We start from the raw sequence: 11,768 nt of genomic DNA, 5'->3' as shown, positions 1-11,768 counted from the left end.
ATAGGCGGAGATGACGCGTAAGACTCGGATGGTGGCTCGATACAACAGTGAGGCCATGATTTGTTTTACACGGCAATCTGCAAGTACTACTACTCAGGGAGGCACCTTTCTGATGGATTTGACGTTGACCCGGAGTACTAGTATTGTTTGAATGACCAATCAATTGACTGGCATATGTACAGACCAAGCTCAACTCATATTCTGATTAGCCTACACATCACGTCACTGATTAGGAAAATGAGATCAATTGATCCTTGGGCTGATTCAGGCGTCTCAACATGGTGTTTCAGCATCTCAGACTGCCCCTTGGGCTGGACCTACCGTGCAAACTGAACATGTTGTTCTTTTTGCTGCAATCCGGGCATTTGAAAACCGATCTGAACAAGTAGAGATGAACCATGGCAGCAAGGGGCCCCGCTTGCGGCAGGTCCGGTGCAATAAGCAGGAGGCCAGAACTAGCGGGCGGCCGGGTTGCACAATGTCGGTGAAGCTGAAAATGTGAACTGGCAGAGGGCGGGTCAGGGCAGCACGTAGGTAGAGGTGAGCGGCGTCTTGAGACAGGTAGACCGCTCCGCTCAGCGGCACTGGCGGTTTTAACGACGGGCAGGCCATGGCACTCAGCGGCGGCGGCTCTCCCATTGCAACGGCGGCTCTCCCGGGCAGAGGAATAGCATGCTGACAGATCAACAGCAACAGGACGGCTCGACGCGCGATAGGAGCGGCTCAACGCAGCCACGGTGGTTCTGACATAGTCAATAGCGACTTCAAGTGAGGCCGAGGCGAAGATGCCGGCTTGAGGTCACACCGGCGGAAGCAGCTCGGAGGAGTTCAGGGTGGCTCAACACGGGTCGTTTGTGGCAAAAACAACGCTCGAGAAGGCCCCTAGAGAGGCGGAATCCGGTGGCTCAAGCACGAGGCCAGGGCGGCTTGGCGCGAACAGGTTCAGAGGGCAGCGGAGTGGGCAGCTCAGGGTCGGCAAATGGAGGCACGCAGGCAAGCCCGCGGTGAAGGCGGCGACTCGCGGTGCGGCGGCTTGAGGAAGCAGAAGAGGCATGCACAAGGCCGTCTCGAGGGCTTCAGACAGAGCCGACGAGGCAAAGAAGACGGCGGCTCGGACGGGAGACAAAGTGTGACAGCGACTCAGACGAGAGGCGAGGCGCGACGGCAACTCGGACAGCAGGCGATGCACGTCCCGTGGTGGCCGAGGAGTCCGGGTCGTGGACATCCCTTGTGGGCCTGGGATTTGAAGCAGGCGTTGTGGCAACTCAATGCCGGACGGCGGCTCTCCGGCGGCAGCTCAGCGCGGGTCGGTGGCTCTCCGGCAGCGGTTCAGTGCGAGATGGCGGCTCTTCGACAGCGGTTTAGTGCGGGACAGATGAGGACCAACAGGGAGAGGCGTTGTGGCGGCTTAGGAGAACGGCGACTTGAGGCGGTGGTCGTCGCGAGGGACAGCGGTAGGGAGGCTCACTCGAGGCTCGCCTGCAGCAGCGGCGACTCAACGGGAAGTGGAGGCGGTCACAGTCTGACAGCTAGGCGCGGTGCAAGAGGCAGCGGCTCGCTCTATGCGAGGTCCTCGTCCGAGTCATTCTTTGTTTGATTTTCCACCACGTGCCTTCCAGATCGTGCCCCCCCTTTTTTTGTTCATGTGAAGACCCTGCCATTTGGTAGCTCTGGCCTTCCATATTTCTTTGAATAAATCTCTTGGTATATTCCTTGTATGCATGTAGCAACTAGAATTGACAACAGGAAAACCGATTTGGCTTCAGGTGACGGTCTCGGCAACTCCGTAATCTCGGCGAGTTTCTGTTGATCTTAGGCCAGGAACGATGGTGATGTTAAGTCCCTGGGCCGTACGAAAATAACCTCTTCATGATCTTTTAACATACGCGAACGCTGTTCCGCCGGCTCATGGCGTTCCTCGACGGAAATCCAGTCGGTTTCGCCAACGCGCAACTGACGTGACCCTAATCTTTAGAACTCTTCTTTGTCCAATTTGATCGCGAGCTTCTCGATCCCTGAGAGAGATCCCTCCAAGAACTCAACACCATCGTGCGCAAGCCCCATTGTGGGCGTCAATTGTCATGGATTTGTCACGGCAGATGTCCTAGTGTGAGGACTTAGTCGTGAGGCCACGCATCTATGTGGTAACTTGAGAGGGTTTGATCAGGTTGAGAGACGTGAGGCGGATCAACACACAGGACAAGGATTTAGACAGCTTCGGGCTCTGGGAAATTCATCCAGTAATAGCCCTACATGTTGTTTGTGATTAGGTCTCATTATGCTCATGAGGGAGATGCCGCATAAACCGGCTCTCCTAATTGTGTCTAGCCCTAGAGATTATTTCCCCCCTTGTTGGGGTGCCCCTCCCCTCCTTATATAAGTTGGAGGGGCGGGTTACATGCGGAGTCCTAGTAGGACTAGGACTATTCTATAACAAGCGGAATGCTAGTCTTGTCCCCTTAAGGGAAAACTCCTTATGCGTTTCCTCGTAAACCGGCCCACCATAGCATGAGCCGGCCTTCTGGGCCTTGGGCCTTGTCATCTATTTAACCCGCCCACCGGGCCATCAGTGAGTCACAATGTTCAGGCGGGTTACCGGTAAACCGCCAGGTCCGGGCGGTTCATTGGTGAGTCGCCAAGCTCTAGCCGGGTCATACATCCGGCGGGTTACACCGCGGGGTATATTCCCGACAATGTGTACTTGGTAGGCTTGATGTATAACCTCCCCGGCAACGCCGCCAGAAATTCTTCCTGCTACTTCTTAAGCTTGCGGTGATTTTTCTCTTGAAGAGGAATGGGTGATGCAGCAAAGTAGAGATAAGTATTTCCTTCAGTTAAGAACTAAGGTATTAATCCAGTAGGAGGCACAAGCAAGTCTCCAATCTATGCACCTGCACAAACTAACAAACACTTGCACTCAACGCGAAAAAGGGATTGCCAATCCCTTCACTGTCTTAGAGATAGGTATAAAAGATTACTAAGACATAAAACAAAATAAAAACAAATAAATTGCAGCAAGGTATTGTTGGGTTTTTTAGTTTATAGATCTGAAAATATATGATGAAAAATAGAACCGGGGCCATAGGTTTCACTAGAGGCTTCTCTCTTGAAAGAAAACATATGGTGGGTGAACAAATTACTGTCGAGCAATTGATAGAAAAGCGCAAAGTTATGACGATATCCAAGGCAATGATTATGAATATAGGCATCAGGTCCGTGTCAAGTAGACCGAAACAATTCTGCATCTACTATTATTACTCCACACATCGACCGACTCCTGTCTTCATCTAGAGTATTACATTCATAAGAACAGAGCAACGCTTTAAGTAAGATGACATGATATAGAGGGATTAACTCAAGCAATATGATGAATACCCCATCTTTTTACCCTTGATGGAAATAGTACAATACGTGCCTCGCTACCCCTACTATGTCACTGGGTGAGTGATAACCCACAAGTATATGGGATCGCAACAGTTTTCGAGGGTAGAAAATTAAACCCAAATTTATATATTCGATACAAGGGGAGCCAAAGAATATTTGCAAGTATTAGCAACTGAGTTGTCAATTCAACCACATCTGAAGATTAATTATCTGCAGCAAAGTGATCAGTATCAAAGTAATATGATAGTTTTGATAATAGTAGCAGCAGCAATAGTAATGGTAACATTGATAGCAATAATTTTGTAGCAGTAACGATAGCAGTAGCAGCAGTAGTAACTTAGCAAGAACAATATAAGGTAAATTCGTAGGCATTGGATCGGTGATTCATTTGATGATATTCATCATGAGACAGTCATAACCTAGGGCGATACGACACTAGCTCCAGTTCATAAATATAATGTAGGCATTTATTCCGTAAATAGTCATACGTGCTTATGGAAAGAACTTGCATGACATCTTTTGTCCTACCCTCCCATGGCAGCAAGGTCCTATTGAAAACTAAGGGATATTAAGGCCTCCTTTTAATAAAGAACCGGAACAAAGCATTAACACAAGGTGAATACATGAACTCCTCAAACTACGGTCATCACTAGGAGTGGTCCCGACTATTGTCACTCCGGGGTTGCCGGATCATAACACGTAGTAGGTGACTATAACTTACAATATCGGATCTAGAACATGGATATAATGGTGATAAGATAAACGGTTCAGATCTGAAATCATGGCACCCGGGCCCAAAGTGACAAGCATTAAGCATGGCAAAGTCATAGCAACACCAATCTCAGAACATAGCGGATACTAGGGATCATGCCCTAACAAAACTAAATCGATTACATGATGAATCTCATCCAACTCCTCACCGACCAGCGAGCCTATGAAGGAATTACTCACTCCCCGTGGGGAGCATCATGGAATTGGCGGTGGAGAAGGGTTGGTGATGACAAAGATCAAAGACCCCCCTCTCCGGAGCCCCATACAGACTCCAGATCGGCCTCCCAATGAAGAACAGGAGACGACGGTGGCTCCGTCTCATGAAACGTGATAATTCTTTCTCCCTGATTTTTTTTCTGGAAATATGTGATTTTATAGCATCGGTTTCAAGGTCTGCGGGGCCACTAGGTGGGGACAACCCACTTGGGCGTGCCTGGAGGGTGTGGCGTGCCCTGGTGGGTTGAGCCCACCCAGGTGCCCCCCTCCGGTGGTTCTTGGCTCCAGAATTTTTTTTATTGTATAAAAAATCCTCGCAAAGTTTCATTCCATTCTGAGAACTTTTATTTCTTCACAAAAACAACATCATGGTAGTTCTGCTGAAAACAATGTTAGTCTGGGTTAGTTTCATTCAAATCATGCAAATTAGAGTCCAAAACAAGAGGAAAAACGTTAGGAAAAGTAGATACGACGGAGACGTATCAGTGAAGACACACAAGATTGAACCCAAAACTAAGCACCTCTTCCATTGTAAGAAAAACCAATCTAGTTGGCCAAATCAGACCGCCAATTCGAAGAGAAATACAAAGATATTTAATCATGAATAAAATAGTTCAGAAAAGACTCAAATAATATTCATAGATAATCTGATCATAAATCCACAATCCATCGGATCTCGACAAACACACCGCAAAATAATATTACATCGGATAGATCTCCAAGAACATCAAGGAGAACATTGTATTGAAGATCAAAGAGAGAGAAGAAGCCATCTAGCTACTAGCTATGGACCTGTAAGTCTGTGGTAAACTACTCATGCTTCATCGGAAGGGCGGCAAGGTTGATGTAGAGGCCCTCTGTGATTGAATTTCCCTCCGGCAGGGTGCCAAAAAAGGCCCGAATATGGGATCTCACGGGACCGGAGGCTTGCGGCAGCGGAAAAGTATTTTGGTGGACGCTTCTATTAGTTGGGAATATTTCGGATTTTATAGAGCAAGAATTAGGGTTGGAGAACTCCCGAGGAGCCCACAAGCCAGGGAGGCGCCCCCCTAGGGTGCGGCCTGAGGGCTTGTGGGTCCCTCGTGACTCTTCTGGCCCCCTCTCCAAGCTTTGTGGATGTCTTCTGGTCCAAGAAAAATCATCGTAAAGTTTTATTCCGCTTGGACTCCGTTTGATATTCCTTTGCTTTAAAACTCAAAAACAAGGAAAAACAAAAACTGGCACTGGGCTCTAGGTTAATTGGTTAGTCCCAAAAATAATATAAAATAGCATATTAATGCATATAAAACATCCAAAGCAGATAATATAATAGCATGGAACAATCAAAAATTATAGATACGTTGGAGACATATCATTGTGTTAGAAGGAAGTGGAAGTACCGCGCAAGCGGTACTATCGCCCTACTAGCGCTTAGAGCAGTACTACCTCTCTACGACCGTTCTACAATGGCCTGGAAGCTGTAAAACTACCCAAGCAAAATAGATGGATGCAAGTAAAACCAAAACTGACGTAACTTCTGCAAATAGATAACACTGAGTATGATGAACTCATGCTTGATAGAAAGCTAATGACAAGAGCTGTCAAATCATGCCTCGAAATCTTCAGAAGTGGCAACAGAAATATGCCAATGATATAGAGGTGTAAAACCTCCATTACTGAAGATCTGGCATAAATTCCAACATCGTAAACATAAAATATGATGCATATGAAATCTGTTTTCGATGAACTTGAGATTTTTCAAGAATACAACCACAAGCTCCAAAACTCACAAGAGAGAAGCCAAAGTAGATCCAAAAAATATGATGCCAAGGATGCAATGGTATGAGCTCTCTACGAACGATACGATCAACTTACTCACTAGAGAGCCCCCCTTGATAGTATGGCTATCGATCCTATATAACCCGGTCTCCCGACTAGCACCACGAGACCGGTAAAATGGAAAAGATATCAAAGACAAACCTTTACCTTGCGCATAGCCCACTTGAACTAGATAATGACAATCTTGACTTCCTCAAGTTAGACCATCTTTCCTGATTGCGTTGGATCGATGAAGACTACTAGATTGCTCCCCCATACTCCACTATGGGTTAGCCTCTCTTAGGCACATGTTCACATGTCCGTTATGAAATTGTCACGGAAATGGACGGCAAGCTTCAATCATGATCTCTTCATGATGCTCCGCTTGAACTTGCACACCGCAATCTTGATGACGATCACCACTTGATGTCATTCTCCATGGATTATATGATATCATCCTTTTGATGCACGCCCATGAAAACATACCTAACCCCACAAAGAACTCTCACATAGACCATGGGTTAGTACACAAAGCGCAATGGACATGCTTACCATACCATGAGATCACTTGATCCCACTTGATACATCTTCTACGTTTTCTATGTTGATCAACTTGAATTCACTCTTTATACTTAGTCTTGATCAATCTTGTATCTTATCTTCTCTCTTCATAAAGATGATATCCTGAAGATAAACATGAGTGTTCACACAATCTTCTTCTTCAAGAAATGCCTGCAATAGGCTCAATTCTCACATGACCAATCTTTGGATAACTCCATTAATAACACCTTGGTCAACACATAATCTCCTTTATATAACCTTGAAACCAACAAATGGTCTTCAAGCAAAACCTATGGATAAACCCTTCAAATATAACTCAAGAAAATCATTAATCCATATGCATTGTCATCAATTACCAAAATCAAACATAGGGGCACCATACAACCAAATACGGGGGCATCATGCTCTTTCACTAGCGCATTTACATTTTTAGTGTACACTAGGATTTTTTTATATATATACGTCATAAATTTACCAAATACACGATGTAAATTATTTTCTGAGCACACTTTTTTGAATACATGCAGAACTATTATTTTATTGTCAAAATGTTCTTTCAAAACTGCGAACATTTCCGTAAATAGATGATTATCATTTTTCCAAACGTATGCTTTTGATATCTAGATTCTCCATACATATTTGTACTTTTTTGTATATGCTAGGAACTTTATTCTAAAGATGTTAATATTTTTGAAATATAAGATTAATATTTTTCTTAGACTTAATATTACCTCCAGTCCATATTAACTAACTGTTGCTGATTTTGTACAACTTCAGTACTAAGTCAGCGGCAATTAATATGAATCAGAGAGAGCTTTATTTTCATGTTCAATTTTCCTAAACATTGTACATATTTTGTATCCATTCAGAACATATTGTTAGATATGTTTAACATTTTTCTTAATACACGGTTAACATTTTGAAAACCTTATGTTTTTCTATGTCTACTTTTCCATAAAGATTGTACATTTTTTGTATACATAAATAATATTTCTTATATACATATTTAATATTTTTCAAATATATTCATCGTATACTCCCTCCATTCCTAAATATAAGTCTAGAGATTTCAACAAGAAGTACATACGGAGCAAAATGAGTGAGTCTACACTCTAAATATGTCTATATTCATCTGTATGTAGTTCATATTGACATCTCTATAAAGACTTATATTTAGAAATGGAGGGAGTATCAATGTTCTGATACCAAAAAAAATTGCATACAAAATGTACATTTTTTGTATACATCAATACATTTTTTATACACGTTTAATATTTTTTAAATACAAGATTAACATTTATTTAATTCTTATGTAGAGTGACTTTCATAAAAGATATATTTGGGGTATGTCGAAATATAGTTAAAAGTAAAAAGTGAAATCAAGAAACAAAAGCAAATAAATGTGGATAGGCAGAAAAAAACACTAAAGGCATGTGGTCCATGCTGGGCCGGCTCCATGTAGCGAGGCTGTGCTTGGTTTGACAAGAAAATTACACCATTCAAAAAATGTTTATATAATGTAAAAAAAGGTCACGTGGTTTTAGAAAATTATTTTGTATCATTCAAAAATGTTTATGTAGTTCAAACACATTTTTCTGGCCATTCAAAAAAATTGATGTCATTTTTGTAAAATGTTTCTAAATTTTCAGATAAACCGTAGTTTTATAAATTGTTTCGTAGCATTCAAAAATGATTGTGTATTTGGAAATGTCTAACATGTTTTGAAATAAAATGATCCAAACATGCCTTTGAAAAAAATAATCTCGTATTTCAAAAATGCTTACATGTATCAGGAAAAATTTATGCGTGTATGCAAAAAATGTACAACATTTATTAAAACAATCAACATGAATTTTGAGAAAAAGGAAAATTATAAAATAAAAACTAGAATGAAAATAAAAATAAAAAACGAAAGAAAAGCGAAGAAGTAACACAGAAAACATACCTAAAAGAAGAAACCCAATGAAAATTAACACAGAAACACACATAGGAAAAAAAAGGGAAAATGTATGGAAGCTTCTTAAACCAGCCTCAACCAATCATAGAAGCTTCCTAATAACGGCTCCCCAGGAATCCTCATTGGATCGGGCCATACACGGATGCGAGGAGGGAAACTGCAGGTGAGACGCAAACTACCTTCGCAATCTCTACTTTTAATGGAGCAGTTGGTGAATAGTCCGCCGGTTATTTTTCGCTGGTTTTTTTCGTCTCACCACTTTCGTTGGTTTTATTTCGTCTCCCTCTCACCTGCTTTTTCGCTTCACCACCCACATAAACCCATCAGATTAGTTACCATATAAAAAATAAATCATAATCAATCAAGTATTGATGGACCACCCACATAAACCCATTAGATTAGTTACCATATAAAAAATAAATCACAGTCAATCAAGTATTGATGGGATATTTCCTTATATTGATGTGATTTTCCCTTTCTTATCATCAATCATCTCTACTGCCTAAAAAATGCGTAGCTTTCCTTTTCCTGCCAACCGACCGCGTCCCGTCTCCCTACGTCCGCCCTCGTTGCTTTGTCTCCCGCACGAAAAAAACCCTCTCGTTTGACCTTCCCCAAACCCCGCACGATGGAAAAACCCAGCCGCCTGCTTCCCCTCCTCTCAACCGCTCCATACGTCCAGATCGCAGCCCCATCCCCATCCTCCTCTCACGTCACGGCGGTCGATGGACTGCCGCCACCACCCTCCTACTCTCTCGTCGCCGCCGTCCTCCCGCTCGCTCGCTGCCGCCGTCTCCACCAATCCCGGCGAAGGCGCCGTTGCTGCTATGTCGCCTCCTTTCCCCTTCCAAGCCTGACCATGGCAACGGCGCCCTTTCATGTGTCCCGCGGTGAGGTTTGGGGAGGCGCGACCACAATCCAGTAGGGATCTCACCGCGGACCCGTCCGCTGGGATGGGTGTTGCCTCCGTTGTGAATGGGATCGAAGGGAGGGACTACTTCGTCGTCAAGGTCGGCGAGGTAGCGACCGATTGGGAGCCCGGTTGTGAACATGGGAGTTCGTCCTCATGAAGGCGGCGGCCGTGGAGATTGGATGTGAAGCAATCCCACTTGCCGGTGGTGGAGGCTTGCCGTCCATGTGCTCCTTTCTTCTCCCGGTATCCCCATTCCTTGCCTCCCATTACAAAAGCAAGCATGAATGAGTGCAGGGGCTGATTTTCATCAATTCATTTCTCATATTTTTAGTTGCTTTTTTGAGATTATACAAGATGCTCCCGATCTGTTTTGTCAAATTACTTGGATCGTCTTATGGAATTGACAGCCATCGTATTTTTCACCTCATGTTATTTATTAATCCTTGTCCCAGTAGGCATCCACTGCATGTTTGGTAATGACGTGATGTTGAGGCGGCTAGGAGAAGCTCAGCAGCCAGATCAAGGGCTATCGAGATGGATGTGGGAGCCAAACAGTAGTTCTTCTGTTAAATTTTGGTTATTATCTTTTCTATTATTATGATTGTGGGATGGTTGGTTTTGACTCGGTGTAACATTTGCATTTGTTTCCCTGGCGTAGATGCGTGGCACTGCGGTAACTAATCAAGAGCGAGGGCAGTGCACATCAGAGCTACGCTGAATGTAGCGAGCCAACCACGAATTGGGTATGTTCACACGAGGGATGGGAGAGGAGAGGAACATTAACATTTTTCATGATTTGGATGAAAATTTCAGTTCGTAGTTTCTCCGTACGTGGCAACAAACTAGCGGTACTCATGGGCTTAGGATGAAAGTAGCGCCAGCAGAATCAGTAGGTTGGATGGGAAGACGGTTGTTGCCTTTGTCCCTTGGTGCTAGCCTACCGTGGCAGCCTCACTAACTTGCTCATTGCGAATACGAGTTCGTGGGGTTGCGAGTTGCTGCAGATTTGTTTTTATCACTTTTTACAATATTTATTGATGTATCCCTAACTCATCGAGTCATTTTTAGCTTTGATTTCCCATATACACCAGCCTAAATATCCCATGGTCAGAATATTTGCATGGTTAGTGGACATTGTCCCGTTCTTTCGTATTCAGTGATGGATGAAAAGTCAGAAATGACAATTCTGCTGTATTATTCAATTCGAACTAATGTTTAGTATTTTATATTACCGGTAGAAATAATTTTATCCGCTTGATTTAGGAAGTGCACATAGATAGGTCAACATATTTTGTAGCTCTTTCAGATGTAAAAGCATATGTTGCATAAGACGCCATTATCTTCGAAGCATACTCACATTTCACTAACAAATAGGGGGAGGTTCAGACTCCAGAGCAATGATAAAAATGTTTGTTCCTCACTCTTTTGTTGGAATTTTAGTTCCAAGTTAACATGATTTCTTATCCGCTTCATAAGTCATGCATTTGCTTAATTAGGTGATAAGTAGAGCAAAAAAATTGATCATATTATTGTGGGGTTTGTTTAAACTCCAGCATAAGGAATTCTGGTTTAAGAAAAAAGACTTTTGGCTTCTTTAATTACAAATTGATTGCAACATCGTGTTAGCATGTGATTTCTCACATCTGGTTATAATATTTGTGAAGACGTGCATTGCACGTGCACTTGGAAGCGGGCCCGTGGCCCGCGCCGGACGGCGCCGACGCCGACCCGGGCCACTTCCTCCGCGTATTCTTGGAGTTGTGGCTAAACGATTTACATGAAATTAATTCCCTCAATTCTGGTGGCAAATATAATACACATAATCCATATTGTTATGCACTAGCGTGTGTGTGAAATAGATGAATTATGGTCCCGTACCCAATAAGATGAATATGTGTGTGTTAGAAAGAGGGAGAGGGGAAGAGAGAGTGAGGAAGAGGGAGGGAGAGTGTGTGTGTGAGAGGATTTGATGGTAAAAAAGGTCGTCAATGTCGTAATATTGAACTCTTAAAGTTAATGTGGCCCCGTTGTAACGCACGGGCGTTCTTCTAGTAAGTGATAAATAGCTCTCAGGTGGATTTGTGCCCAGGTGAAAATCTTAAAGTCACATATACACCAAAGCGGTACCCGGTAGATCTGTCCTAAAAAAATGGATCATATAAATAGGAC

This window comes from Triticum dicoccoides, chromosome 7B (assembly GCF_002162155.2).
Source record: "Triticum dicoccoides isolate Atlit2015 ecotype Zavitan chromosome 7B, WEW_v2.0, whole genome shotgun sequence".
NCBI lineage: Eukaryota > Viridiplantae > Streptophyta > Magnoliopsida > Poales > Poaceae > Triticum > Triticum dicoccoides.
This window is presented reverse-complemented; position numbering follows the sequence as displayed.